The sequence below is a fragment of the Lissotriton helveticus genome, chromosome 3_1, assembly GCF_964261635.1.
Source record: "Lissotriton helveticus chromosome 3_1, aLisHel1.1, whole genome shotgun sequence".
Taxonomy (NCBI): Eukaryota; Metazoa; Chordata; class Amphibia; order Caudata; family Salamandridae; genus Lissotriton; species Lissotriton helveticus.
The window spans coordinates 1,117,005,506-1,117,021,253 of NC_136061.1; the positions used below are offsets into that span (position 1 = coordinate 1,117,005,506).

The following is a 15,748-nucleotide window of genomic DNA, read 5'->3' on the forward strand; positions in this document are numbered from 1 at the left end:
CCCACAAACCACTTACTGTAATAAAGATTAATACACTGTAGTTTTCATATTAATCTAAGGACACAGCATCTATAAACTTATACGGCGCAGGCACTGGATTCACGCTTTTTCAACACTAAAACATGTGCATCTCTGTGTATGGCTGACATGTGAAATACTGGACATCAGTGCCAGACATTTCTACTGAAGGTTTCAATGAAACTCTCCATTGAAACCGTCGCCATTACAGATGATTGAAAGGGCAGCAGAATTCGTATTCCGAATTCAGCCGCTCACAGGAGTTTGCAAACACCACACCCTAGCGTTTCGAATCCCTCCCTCAATTTTTTCAACTGAAAGAATTCGGAGGAAACTCTCTTCATTTTACAGGTTTATATATACATTAAAATGTATACATGCCAGTATAAATGTGTCAGGAACTCGTCACCAAAGAAAAAACACCTAAGACAGCCAATCGAGAGATTACAATTTCCAGAAGGTAAAAGCGGCATTTAGCGTATAAAAACCACCCTTCTTCAATTAAAGTGCTGATCATGAGAAAATGAGCTTTAGAAAGGTTGCCAATTAGAATTGGGCACGGATAAAATAACTAGTTTGGGCTACTTCATAGCGAGAAGCTTTTAGTGCTCTGTGGGCCAGTAAGGACCTGATGTAGCAGCATGCCCACTCACTGTGGAGAAAACACGTGCACTTTCACGTAGAAGGTAAGGTGCAGCAAGGGATAAGAAGTGGAAAAAGTTGGTTTATGAATTTACTGTAAAGATTGTGTCTCGGACTGGTTAGTATTGGTTTGGAAGAGGCAGCCACGTGTCAGACTAAAATCTGAAGTGCAAGAAGGGGCAGGGAGGAGGTGAGGAGAGAACGCAAAGCCATAGGTCAGTCTATCAGACTAACCTCTAAGAGTGTATGATCAGGGCAGTTTCACATGACAGGTGTGCCTCTGAAAAGTTATTTATATGGGGCAGTGTCAGGTCCAGACCTGCCCATTAATTCCAACGGACATTTCCCAGGAAGGCTGTGAAACTTGAGGCTGAATTTTGAAGCTGGATAGAGTGACCACCAGGGTCACTCTATCCAGCTCTCCTGGGTTTATGGATGAAAACACAGGTGGGGGGAAAGGACAGTGGGGGGAAAGGACAGTGGGGGGGAAGGACAGTGGGGGGGAAAGGGGTGGCGGGAAGCAGGGGAGAGAGAGAATGTGAATAGAAAGAGGAAGGGAGAGCGGCTGGTTTGGACATTTTTGCCAGGCTCTGACTTTTCATAGGCACAGACGTAGCTCACCAGACCCTCCCTCGGCCCCTCACCCGTATGGAATTCTACCCAGCTGTGCTTTTCATGTACCAACAAGGTCAAGAACAGTCTCCTGTATGTGCGATGTGACCTACAAAGAATGTCTGCAGAGCCAACTTTAGCACAGTCCATGATGGGAGGTGTCTTCTTATGCCACAGTCCTCAAGCCAGCCCTCTAGCCGACTGTGACATAAGTCATCTAAACCACTTTGACAATACTGCACAGGCCTGTACAGGCTAGGGTACACACGGAAAACAGGCATCGGTGTAGGTTTCATGAAGTAGAGCAGACAGCACAAGTGGGCCATGGTACTGCTTTACAGATATGTAAGGTTATGCTTCAGATTTTTAAGTGTTAAGGCGTTGTGTGCGACTAGGATGCTCTTTAAAATTATTTTGTTTATTATTGTTAATACAAAATTCCTTTCCAACTTACTTAAACCAATTCTCAACACCCCTTCCATGTAGCATTCAGATTACATCAGTTTCCCTATTATATACCAATAACATTTTCCATAATTTCAATCACCAATAACTTAACCTTCTATTTCTAACTTCTCATAACTTTTACATTCTCCTCTTGCTCCCCTTAACACTAGCAAGATAATCCTGCAATACTTTGTTCTAGATTGTCCCTCCAGTCCTGTCTAACTTGAACTCCTTGCTTTCAATAGCTGTGCTTCGACAAACTAACTGTGAATAGTGCAGTACATGCAACCATCCATATCATTAGCAGTCATCGCATGGCAAGTAGCACTATCACAAGGACACAACAGTGAGACTTACTCTTAAAATAAATACATTTAACGCCACCCAGATACACAGAAAAGACTGTTGAAAGCTGGATCTCTTTGTGAAACTGCAGAAGCCCATATACTATTTTGATCTGAATTGTGGAGTCATCTGACGTATGTAAGGGCCTATTTTCCACTGAGGTCTTTATTGCCCAGGGGAGGTCATGGTCTCTGTGATCTCACGTTTCATATACAACCACTGGAAGAGATGAAGGCTTGATTTCAGGTCAAGAAACAATTGATCCTGGCCGGTAATCAGTGGATAGCCAAATAGGAGTAACCCCATGTTTCCTTGTGCATGAACCTCCAGATTTCTGACACTTCAGACTTGCAACACATTTCCCTTAAAAGTTTTGTGCATATAGAATCTGTTTTTTCTTTGTATGATTATTTGTAAAGAGATATATGCCACGTACCACCACCTCTACCCGGACTTTCAAAACTGACCTCAAATCTCTCCTCTTCCAAAGACACTTCTAGAATTTTTTTTAAAATGTTTTTATTAAGCATTTGCAAATCATGAAAGCTTACAATCACATCATGAATTCTAGTGAGATGAATTATAATCACAGGAAGTTTCGACAACGCTCTCAGATGTGTAAAAAAGGATGAGAATTTTTTCTTTACAAAACAATGTAAACAGCAACAAAGGTGTTTGTCCGTATAATCCTCAACAAAAACAATTCTTGTAGTAGTCATATAGAGAAGCATAAATACATTAGTGCGCTAATGCGGGTCCGGAATGGCAAGTAGACATTCCCGTTCAATCAGTAGTAACAATCGGTAAGTGGACAGTGACTCAATATGCATATTTACTTCTGGGGTATGGGCGTAATACAGCAGTGCAGCTAGCAGCCCCTGCCGTGGCACTGCTCTTGGTTTCGACGGGCAGATCCAAGCAATCAGCAATTAAGGCCCGTTAACAGGTCAGGTTTGGCGCAGCCTGGCTCTCCGGAGACGCCTCCGAGGGGGATAACCTATTGCCGGACCACTGCAGGAAGGGCTCCCAAATGTCTCTCGGGCGCGCCGCAGTCGGCATCAATTCCCAATAGGAACCAAGCTGTGCATGTCCATACGTCACATCAGACAGCCAGTCACCGAATTTCGGCTTGGTCTTACGCCCCCAGGTTATAGCCACCCTCCTTTTGGCATATAACAGCAGCAGCGCGTGAAGTTTCCGGCTCACAGGCGCAGTACCCGCAACCCAGCCTAGGATCCCCAGCAGCGGCGATGGGTCATCCCTCCTGCCTAGAATTTGGTTTGTGGCTTCAAATACCTCAGTCCAGTACTCAGAGAGTGCCGGACAATGCCAGGCCACGTGCAGAAAGGTAGACCCCTCCGCACCACATTTCCAGCATCTATCGTCTTCTCTAAGTCCCATGCGATGGAGAGAGATTGGGGTGCGATAGTATCTATGTATGAACTTGAAGTGAATAAGTCGGAGTTTATAATTCGGGGACAATGCCAGCAGCTGCCCACAACAGAATGCCCACTGGTCATCCGTCAGCGGTGTCTCCAATTCCTCACCCCACAGCTGTTGCGACTTGGGCACCACCAGGGGGGCCTGTTCCTGCATGGAATTATATATCCTGGATACAAGTTTTTTGCGGGACGCCCTGGCCAGTACGTTTTGTAATGCTAGTAGTTGTGGCGGCTCTTCAGGAAAGCGATCCCCCATAGCCCTGCACGCAGCTTTGAGTTTGTGATATGCGAACTTGTCAGAGAATGTCAACGGGCTTTCAGGTGTATCTTCGGGTAGCTCCAGAAATGTGCCCTCGGGGTAGATGTCTGCAAATGTGCGCAATGTAACGCCAGCTATGGACACGTCGCTGCTGTTGGACTCCAGGCATGGGAACATTGGATTCTGTGTGAGGGGCATCGCGGGCGCATACAGCAAAGGGATGGGGGATCTCTTCAATAGTTCTCTCCAGGACCAGCGGAGCATATCAGCTGTGTTCACATCCTGCGAGGGACGCGGCGCCCTGTGATACAGGGCCACTTTAAGAGGTAGTGGTGATACCATGTCCATCTCCACTGCCACGTGCGGTTGATAGGGCGTGGGATAAGCCCAAAAGTGTAGGTATTGTGCCTGTGCACAAAGTGCGTATAAGTGCATGTCAGGTGCACCCAGCCCCCCTTGTCTCAGTGGTAGTGTCAGTATCGCCCAAGATACTCTGGCCTGACCACCTGCCCAGGCCAGTGTCAGCAGATTAGAGCGCAGTCTTGTAAAGAAGGGTTGAGTCAGTGGGATCGGCACATTAGCAAATAAATAAAGGAATTTAGGGAGCACAATAATTTTCGCCAAAGCAATCCTGCCCGCTAACGAAAGAGGCAGCCTAGACCAGAGCGCCACCTATCCTTCCAGCCACGCGACCGCTCTGCCAAAATTTAGGTTCCAGAGTTCCTGTATGCTCCGGCTTATCCAGATTCCCAAATACTTCACTTCGTCTGCTTCCCATCTAAGGGGGTAGTCCGAGTGCACCTCTGTGGTCTTGTCTGTGAGAGGGAATATAACAGATTTGGACCAGTTTATGGATACACCGGAGAGGCCACCAAACTAAGACACTTCTAGAATTAATACATCCCTTTTCATGTTTTATTTTATTTATTTTTATTGTTTTCTATAGCGCGAACATGACCCTGCACAGGGTATCAGAGCGCTTTACAGTAGAATATAAAACATAATTTTTACATATTACTAGTCATTGGTGAATTAGATATAAGCAATTCCGTAATGGCAGCACCATTAAAAGTTCACAGAAAGATAACCCATCCGAAAGTTCATAGATGGATTTCCATAGAGTCTTTAGAACTTAACTGAGATAAAAACTAGTATAACATTCCAAACTTAGTACCATGGCTGCTTGCGTGAAAATTCTGCCAGCCCTGTATAATGAAATACTTGATGTACAGTTGTAAGGATTAAGGGAGAAATGTCCTCATATAAAAAGATTTTGCTTCCTTTTTAAATTTTGCGATGGTTGGAATTCTTCTCAAGTTCGGGGGGGAGGGCGTTCCAAATTCTCGGTGCAGCCCCTGAGAATGCTCGGTCATACGTTCTTTTCTTACAGAAGCGCGCCGGTTTCAATAGTAGTTCCGCATTGCTCCTAGAGGAACGTGACCCTCCCGACAGCGTGAGTTTCTTGGCGAGGTATACTGGAGATTTGTTATGTATTGCTTTGTGTGTGATGTATGCCAGCTTGAACTGGATACGTGATTCAGACGGTAGCCAGTTGAGAGCTTTCAAGTGTGGAGAGATATGGTCAACTTTTCTGGATCCCGCTATGAGTCTTGTGGCTGCATTAAGACATGCTTTCAATGGTGCTGTTGAGATTTGTGGCAGCCCAGATAGGGTTGTGCAACCGTATTCAATCCTTGAGATGACCAGTGCCTGAACTGCTGTTTTGAGGCCTGCTTTGTTTAGGAAAGGTTTTAGTTTTCGTAAATAGCTTAAGTGGAACCTGGCGTTTTTTGCCATTGTGTTGATATGTACAGACATATTAAGGTTTTTGTCCAGAGTTATACCCAGAGATTTAGCTGATTCCACAATCTTTGGAGTGCACTTTAGTGCAGTGATGAGGTTGGACCATTCAGCAATCAATGTTTTGCTTTTTTTTGGAGTAATCAGGAGGAATTCAGTTTTTGGAGGATTTAGTTTTAGGTGGTTCTTGGTTAGCCATAGAAGTGTTCTTGTTAGAGCAATATTCATTGTCTTTAAATCATCAGTCGACGCCACCTTAATGTACAGCTGAGTGTCATCAGCATACATATGATAAGCAATGTTGGCTTTTTGGAGTATTTCCGTAAGAGGTTCTACGTATAGATTGAAGAGTGATGGAGATAGCGTGGATCCTTGAGGAACTCCTATAGTATTGTCAGTTGCGTTTGAGAGGGTTTGATGTCCTTCAAGGAAGTTCGTACAAAGTTGTAAATTTGTAATCTATGCCTTTACAATCCCAATCCTAATGTGTTCTTGATTTTTGTGTAACTGACACCTATTGTTTTATTTTACTTTTTTATCTATCTCGTTTGTAGATGTAACGTGACAGTATATACATTTCCTCATGTAACATACTTGGTTCTATTGTGAAGCGCTCCGACACCTTTGGGTAAAGTCCGAGCTAATTAAAATTCATTAAATAAATAAATATATCAACTACTGTGTTTAGTTCCCACCGGATATCGGATATCTGCATCTATGCACTATCAATTGTAGTTTTGGTGACATTTGCTCAAGTTGCTTTGCACAGACTTTTTTAGACCCATTTACCTTGACACAGCAGGTGGGTCAGTTAATTACAGTATACTCACGCCCACATGCATCAACGTTTTTTGCATTCGCAAACGGTGCGATTCGGAAAAATCGGCCGTTTGCGAATGCAAAATCTTTTTTTGGGATGCATCAAACTTTTTTGCACAATTCGCATTTTTTTGCATTTCTAAAAAATGCGAATGCATTTAAGGAATCGCATTGTGCGATTCCTTAAATGCAATGCATCATGTTTTTTAAAAATTGCAAATTTGGAAATTGGAAGTGCAATTCAACACGAGGTTGACCCTCGTGTTAAATTGCGAACATTTTTAAAAAAACAAAAAAATGCTTTTTTTAAACTTGCATGTTACAGACACACATGTCCTTAGGACATGTGTGTTTGAAACATCCACTTAAAAATACATTTCAGGGGTGCAAAGGACCCCCCCTGCACCCATGGAATGCATGAACATTATACAAATTCTAATTTGCAAATTCGCAATTTCCATTGATTCCTATGGTGCTTTTGGCCCATAGGAATCAATGGGAAATGCGAATTAGCAAATTAGAATTCGCATAATATTTGCGAATCGGTAAAAAATGCGATTTTTACCGATTCGCTAATATTATTAGAAAATATTCATGCATCCTGTTTTGCGAATTCCAAATAGCGATTCGCTATTTTTCGCAATTTGGAATTCGCAAACGGCCGGGATGATGCATGAGTGTATCAGTGACACACACCTGTAATGATCATTAGTATAATTTCGAGTCATAGTAATCAGGAAATGTCTTTCTATGATGACACATAACACCCTTGCATTTAATGAGCAATATAAGGAATAGACAAATCCACCCCATCACGTACAGCTCAACATGCACTTGCCTATTGAGGGATCTCAGTAGGACAGTAAGCTGTATTTACTGGTTTGAGTTACTGAATACATTTTAGAGGATTCTTTATACCCAGCACATTCACTGAAGTACCCCTCAAGTCGTCAGCAGCTGATGGCCTATGCGTAACATTGGAGGATTGAGGTCCATTCCCATATATAAGTTATATGTGAAATTGGTGTTGTAACCTCCCCCAGCTTGCAACTCTAAGAAGGGACTAATTGGCACCCTTCTACTGAGACACTGTACAATTAAGGGCCATCAAGGACAAACAATCAGAAACGAAAGAGGTCACTTCTCCTACACAAAACACCATTTGTTACACACTCTCGGGAAGCCATGCATCCAACATCAAAGACCCACAGATGCAGTTGGCTTGAGTGGGGGTGTCAAGTAACGTGTATAGTAGCCAGGTGCCTGCGAGGTAGGAGCAAAAGCAAGAGAAAATCAGAGGCTATAACTGAATACAGTACAATGAATCTGCCAATTATTGTGTAGGGTCAGATCCATACCAGGCCAATACTTCAATGAACCCCCACCCCCATGTTAGATTCCTCAACCTACTACTACTCCATGCAAGTGCACCCATACAACCATAACCTACTCTCACCACATGCATACTAATGTTTGAAGACCAAGTTCAGGTTGTGAATTTGACACCACCTTTTTTCCATTGCTTCATTCAAAGGATGTATTTCATAAGCATGATTCAAATTACATTTCATTAGGATAGCAAAACATATACATCATGTTCATTGGTGGCTTCTTCCTCAGTGAGGTTCGGGGCTCTTTTCTACTAATTAGGAAGAGGACTAGAGAAAAAGTGAAGCAAAAGGTACGAAGTTAGGCATTTTATTTAGTTACCTGAAGTATCAGTAGCAATCCCAATCTACCTGGCCAAGTGTCTTGTTGGCGCAGCGCAGGCATGCTTTGTATTTGTCTATTAAATCGCCCCCTGGGTGTAGGGGAATGGGAAATGGTAACAGCCCCAGCTTAAATCGTGGATGCTTCGGTGCTTTACTCAATGAACCATGAGCAGCAACAATATGACATGAGCCGTCGTATTGTGAAGAGTTGGAAGGCTTCCTTTCCTTATATCAGATTCCTTCCGGACACTACTAAGAACAGACCTAAACTCTGAATTAAAGTAATCAAACAAACTAGAAGAGGTGTGGTGCAGCGGCCAGGGCGCTTGATTCCGGACCACGGGGTTTACGGTTCGATCCCCAGCGCCAGCGGTAGGTCAACCCAGCACCATGTGACTCTGGGCAATAGCTTGCTTAATCTTCCTGAGGGCCCCAAGCGCAGGGAAACCACTTTGGAGGTAGCTGTGCGCTTTACAAATTCATGGTTATTATTATTATTATTATTATTATAACAATCCTTTCTCCAATATCCCACCCAGATCCTTCGAGGCCTTAGGCAACAATTTTGTGGAATTTTTCAACAAAAAAAGGCAAAGACCTAAGCATCACCTTGTGGCCACTTTTGACAACAAAAACCAGAGGAGAATTCTTCTTGCAAAGCATCCATGGTCACTTTTCTCCCCAGTTTCAGAGACAGAACTGTGAGTGATCATATCTAAGGTAAAACCCTCAAACAATCTTTGCAACACCATCCTTGAGTCCATCATCACAGGCCTTGTCAAACAGCTACTCCCCGTTTCATCCAAACTGGTCCATTCCTCCCTCAAAAAGAGTACGTTTCAAAACTGTCTAAAAGTTGGCCAAGTTGCTCCCCTTCTAAAAAAACCAAAAAACTTATTGGACTCAAATGATCAAACTTCTGTCCAGTGTCCATCATTTTGTTCCTAGGTAAGGTGACTGAAAGCTGCATAGCCTCCCCGCTGTCGTCTCATTCAGAAAAACAACCCCCATGACACTCTCCAATCTGGCTTCAGCATCCACCTCTTATGTAAACTGTTGATTCTGGGATTCTGTTAAGTTTTGCAAATTACTTTTATTATCCAAGAGTGAAGTTCTCTATTTTTCCTTAGATGGTCCAAGAAAATTAGAAGATAATTAGCATATGTTCCATTAGAGGTCTTGCCAACAGTCTACTACTTTCACCTACTTACCTTTTAACAATGTTTATAAGGCTAAGACTTTCTTTTGCAGTCGATGGGCAATACTTCTACACCAAATCTAAAGCTTTGACATATGTTGGTACTAAGGTTATTATTTAACCAGGGCGTAACATTTAATTCTACTATTGTAGTGCAGAATTTCAGCCGAATTCCAGCCATCGCCTTGTGGCAGAATTTTTTAACCCGCAAGCCTCCACAAATTCGAGCTGGCAAGCACGCAAGAGATATGCCATCCTTTAGCATGATTTCCAGTCACTAGTAGGACTTCCGCTAGATATTTTAACGCGGGCGGATGCAGTGAGACGGCGGCTTCTCTAGTAGCTTTCCTACTCAAGCGGCAGCAAAATAAAACTCGAATGGCTGCACGTTCTTACACACCGAGTGCTGCTATTCACTGCAAATATTCAGTACGGAATGAACTGCCAGCGCTAAATTGCTGCACGAGCAGCGTGATCTTCATATTTCTGCCAGTTGGATGAACACCAGAGAATCTTGCTGAGATTTTATGTAACTCAGTGGAATTCCGCAGAGTGAAGTTTCGTGAGGTCAACCCACCCCTAGTGATTATTATACATCCAAAATGATCAACGTGCACAAACCATTGGGTATTCCATATATGTATAATGTGTCTTCCATGCCCTACATCTCTTAAAGCAGGATTAATAGCAGTGCACAATACTCACAAACAAAAGAAAAACACTGAATAAATTGCGGTAGTTACCTTTGGTATTAAAACATTGGCTCATTCGACGAACCAGTTCCTAAAGTGCTAAAAACAACTTTAAGATTTGTAACAGCAACCAATGCAGTTATATATTGTGCGTATCAGATAAAACATGCAATACTTGTACACAAGGAAAATGTGCACACCAGTTTTTTCGTACACATGTAATTCGTGCAAAGTATTTTCCTCCTTTAGTAATTGACGTTATTTTACGCCATCAGATGTTCCACCAAAACAAGATCAAAATATCGATCTCCGCTTATCTTCACACCATCTACTACCAACCCGTCTGTATGTAAGTGTAGAGTTTTTTTGTTTAAATTTGATTATTGGGTTTTTACATTTCACATACAGTTTGGAAAATTTCTGATACAGAGTACGAGCGTGTATTTGTTAACAACTATAGGTTTTCAAATTTGCGATAGCTTTTCATAAGTACATAATTAACATTTGTCGTTATTACATTTTGGTTGCTACATACTTGTTAATTCCAATTGCTTTGTCAGTTTGCTTTCATTAACATGACTGAGTTAACATTCAGTTGGTTATGGAGTTATGTCTGTCCCCACATTTGATGTAAGTGTAGAGTTAATAATCTATACTTTCCTATACATGCATATTGGTAATCGATGTTCTAGAACATATGGGAAGGTCGAAATCATTAACCTAGATATTATGACTAACCTCTACCCCCAACCAACACTCTGTGATGGAATATCCAAGACTTTGGGCCCTTCACTCACAAATCTATGTCTTTATGTAAGCAATCTCCAAAATATATAAATATGCATTTACATTGACAAACGTTTTTAACAATCTAATAGTCAAATATTAACATGATCAATACAGAGGGATTGAAACAGCACATATGATCCACTGTAAGTAATAATTTGTCAAATAATGTTGCATCGAAACATTACTAATAGAAAACGAAGAGGTACATTTATTTTTGACAAGAATGTATATTTTCTAGAATTATGTCGCACCATAAGAAATCAACTTTTTCTTGCAGTACCTATTTTGATTTTGTGAGGAATGATGTACAATTGTAATAGTGGAATTATAGGTGCCAGTTAGGAAAGATTTAGACATTTTTATTTATTTTTTTGGTTATGTTAGTAATGCTATGTTTATTGTGAGTGTTAGCAACACTCACTGTGATGTTACTGATCAAGCGAATTAGCAGTCACCTGACTACCTAGCTCTATGTATTGCTTGTCTGTGTGGCTCATAGCTTCCCAGACTGCCCTTGTTGGGAGGTATACTGTCCTGTGCGCTTGGAGGTAAACGTCTTGGTTTCCGTCAAAGCTCCTCAATTCACTGTGGTATGATTTAAACTTTTACTCAGATAGTGCCCAAGTAACATGACGTTGTAACACAGTAGCAGCATAAATATACAGATCATCGTCATGACCAAACTAGATACAAAAACAAAAAAAGATGGCTGAAACTCTAGCAGTGGGAGGTGACAAAAATGACCTTTCAAAGGGTGGAGCCATGCAACCATTCCTTTTCCTTGTTTTCTTCCCTAGAAACCTTATCTGTAATCAAAGAAGCAGAGATGCCCAATTGTGGGTACAAACATTTCAAGTTCAAATGCAATTCTTGGAGTGACACTTCTCATAGAAAACAGTGGGCCTCTGCACTGCTAACCCAGACTAATCCTGGGATCCCTTGTATTGATTCACAGGAGCTATTACGCTTACAGAAGGCTATTCTAGGGAAAGCGCAAAACCTTGACTTTCTCAAGTATTAGGATGGGTATGCTCAGACATGGGTCCCAAGCTCACTGTACCATAAGATTCATGCCGAAACTCATGGACGAGAAACAAGAAGATCAAAACCTATCTGGAAATGCATTGGTGTCCTGCAGAAGGGGTGTGGCCTAGTCAATCGGGCTGGACTGTTTTACCTTGTAGCAGGGTCCAGACTGGTTTCCATATGGTTGGTCTGTGTCTGTAGTTAACAAAAACGTCATGAATTGGAATCCAGCCCAGAGAAATTAGGAGTGGTTGAGATTAATTTCAGCATTAGACAGTTAAATGCCCACTTGCTTAGCTACAGAGGCTTTTCACAGCGTCACAACCGTTTCTTTAGCACATTATCCTATTGATTAATGTTTTCATCACACACATGGCATTGTCCCAGCACTCTTAATCTAGATGTGGCAATCTCCCTACTGGAAAACATTCATGCAGTTCTGCCAAAGCCAGCAAGCTGCAGGCTAACTCCTATCAGATAGTATTAAACCAAAGAGTTGGACAGGTGGTTATCGGTCAGCTGACCCTTTGTAAAGGAGTAGGATTTGCGTGACTTAGTTCAATCTGACTTTCATTCATCATATGAAACTTGCAAGAGTAAATAATATGTATACATTAAATGGGGTAGTAGTGGTTTAGTTTTCGCACTTTGTAAGAAAGAAAACCTATTTTGTGGGTATAAGTGTCAGTACAAAAGTCGTATGCTTGGTGCTAAAGGGTTTATAAACCTTACTACCTTAGGTGCAATTAACAAGTTGGCTGGAGGACCTCACCCATTTACAATAAAAAAAAAAATCAAAAATCTAAGCACTCCTATAGTTTAATGTAAATACGAAATCCACGTGGTAAGGATGTTTCAATGAAAATACAGTTTATTTACACATAGAAAAAAGGTTCTTGGTTTCTTGCATATATTTTCCACTTTGTAGTTTCTTACTTGCGAACCACAGCCGACACGTGTTTCCTCACTAACGTGACGTTATGACAGCGTGAAGTTGTGTTACAGGGTTTCTTTCTAAGGTGCTCCATTGGATGACTGAGGGAATTACATCAATGAATGTACCCTATGATCTTATAATGTGACCCAGAGCCCGTCTCATTATGTATTATGTCAGACATTTTATAACACTTTTTTTTTTATATATCAGATCCAACATTTATATTTATTCGTGGTTTTATCTATTGGTGTTATCTTGTGAGATGGGTGTTTTAATTGAACTTTGTAATGTATTGATATGATGCTTTTATGGTTCATCTAACATGAACCTAATAACGTTTTGAAAACAAATGGCAGCCTAATATACATTTTGTTCTGGCCCTGTCAGGACAAAACTTCCCTTTACATACTTTTTGGATGTGCTACATGTTGCACGAAGCAGGCGGCACTGTTGGACTCCTCCTGGCTGCCTCTTGGTGTTTTATTTTACCACCCCAGGCACAAATCCACACTATCTTACTGGCTTAATAAAACAGGGCCAAAGTAAACAAAATCATTCCCTTTCAACTTAATTGAGCAATGGTGCCATCAGAAGTAAAGATTCCTTCGTAGGTATTTCACACACAAAAAAATGTTGTTCGATATTACAATGTCCTAATGGCTTTGAACTTGGAGCGCAGCTTGTGGTATTGCGGCACAATTGTGTCTGCTTGCATGCTGCTATTATTCCACATAAGCCAATAGATTTCTCACTTTGGCAAAGGCCGCTTTATTGAAACAGGTGTCTATTACATCAAATTCATTGGCCTAATGGCTTACATAACTAATGCCTCACTATACATATAACCTATACCCCTTACCCCCAAATACCAACCCTATTTTGAAACCTGTGTTTGGACATCTCGTGCCGTGCAACATTAATGAATCTGGGTCTAGATTCCCACATTGGCTTGGATCTTTTGTTTGTGTGAAACACTGGCAAAGAGGGAAGGATGGAATTTTGACAAAAAAACAGAGGATACCATGTTCTATCTGGGGCCACATACAGACGGATACAAGATATGTTTGATGTGTGGACAAGGCAAATGAAGGGAATTTCTGCTATGATCTTCCAATATTTTGGTTAAATTGTATATTAACCATACTACAAGCTCTGAGGAAGTCTCAGTGAAGGGACAAAACGCGTTTGCTATAGGGAATTTTACAAAAGAAACATAAATAAAAGAAATTGTGATGTAAAACTGAAAAGGAGTCTGTGCCCTATACAGTAATTGTGTTTTACTGTGCAGCTTATATAAATAATTGAATATATGGTGGGTGCTAATCAGCTTTTGCAATTGTCTTTTTGGAACTTTGTTCCTGTATGGGAAGTTAGGAGGCTGGTTTCCCAGATCGTTGCACCACCAGAGTACACATATTTTATTAATAGTGATAAGTGTGGTTCGGTTGTCTCAGCCTCATTCTTGTAAATCAGAAACAGGTGTCTAGTACATCAAAGTCCTTGGCCTAACGCCTTAAATAACTAAAGCCTCACTATACATATAACCTATACCCCTTACCCCCAAATCCCAAGCCCATAAACATACCCCTCAAAATGTACCTCATTAAACATTGTATTTCCATGCTTATCAGTGAAACAATTAACCAGTCTTTAACCTGACCTTCTTTGCTAACTTAAATGCCAGGACTTCCGGTGTGGGCCTGCTGAAACTGCCACCCCCACATTATCCTGATTAGCGTATGTTAACCAAATCAACACTAAGAAAAGGCCTGCAAACTTGTGGTCCAACCGCCACCAGAAAAAGGCACCACCTGCCTTTCTCTTGCCCCCCCAGCCCCCCCAACACAAACTATTCACACCTTACACTTCAGAATCCTAACCAAAAACTCCGTCAATTCCAACAAGTAAAACTCCATGCTATACTTAGACTAATGCATAACATCGTCTCCAAAAACTCAGACTCTTCTAAATGCAAGGCCACATGCTGTACTCTGCCTAATCCATTATCCCTACAAAAACGCCTTATTTCCCTATTTATTTTCCTCCTGAATAGTCTATGGTTGATGGCTTTGTCGCTTCTCTCCAAATTCTTCTAGTGATAAACTCCGTCCATACTATAAAACAATCTGACTATTGTGCCTTAATCTCTCTCAAGTCCCGCTTCATGAAGCGGAGTAATGACAGACCTTTTTCCACCACCATGTCATTGTTTCCCAGCTGGAACAAAATATCCGGACAACATCCCTGATCAAGATCTTACTGAGTGTAATTTGAATTGTTCTTCTAAAACTATGCTTTTTAATTGTCTTTTCTGAAATTTTATGAATTGCTTTTTTTTTTTAACTCTTCTCTATTGATGTTTTATGAATTGTGAATATTTTACTGTGAAACTCTTATTTTTTTAACTGAAATAAAGTTATTCTTGACTAAGAGTAACAATTGTGATAACCTTTGATGTACCATGTCACTGCTAAATTGTCATTACCAAAACCAAGATTTCGACCACATGCGCTTTTTGTCGCAGCCTGATCCACCCATTTTATGAATGAATGGCCCACAATCCAAACCGAAAAGCTAGCAACCGATGGGCCCGGAACCGTAACTGAAAAGACAAAGGGTGTAAAAATTTTGCCTTGGCTAAGAATTAACTCTTCCCCCTTGGCTGTTTTGGACATAGCTCTGAAAGCAGTTAGATGACCATCTACCCAAATCCATATTTTGCTCCTGAGACCACCCCTTCCTGTTAGCCTATGTTGCCGCCCCTATGCAAAAAGAATGAGACCCAAGATCCTTTGCTACCAAACCAAACCTGGTAACCACCTTCCTATGGACTCTCCACTTGTGTATGGACAAAAATTGCCCTGGAGTATTCCCAACCCTCTAGGATTCTCTTACCTAGCTCCTCTGCTGAAGGTCTATACCTCCCCTAACAATTTTCCCATAAAGGCAATTTCCGTCAGTTTTCCTGCAATCGTAATCCTAGATAAACCTTTTTCTGTGAACCTTAATA

At 41.4% G+C, this 15,748-nt stretch overlaps 1 protein-coding gene across 3 annotated transcripts in view; it reads right to left on the reverse strand.

Moving 5' to 3' along the window:
* Window positions 1–15,748, reverse strand: part of GPD2 (glycerol-3-phosphate dehydrogenase 2) — a 1,236,906-nt gene that overhangs the window by 977,328 nt on the left and 243,830 nt on the right. The window lies entirely within an intron of this gene.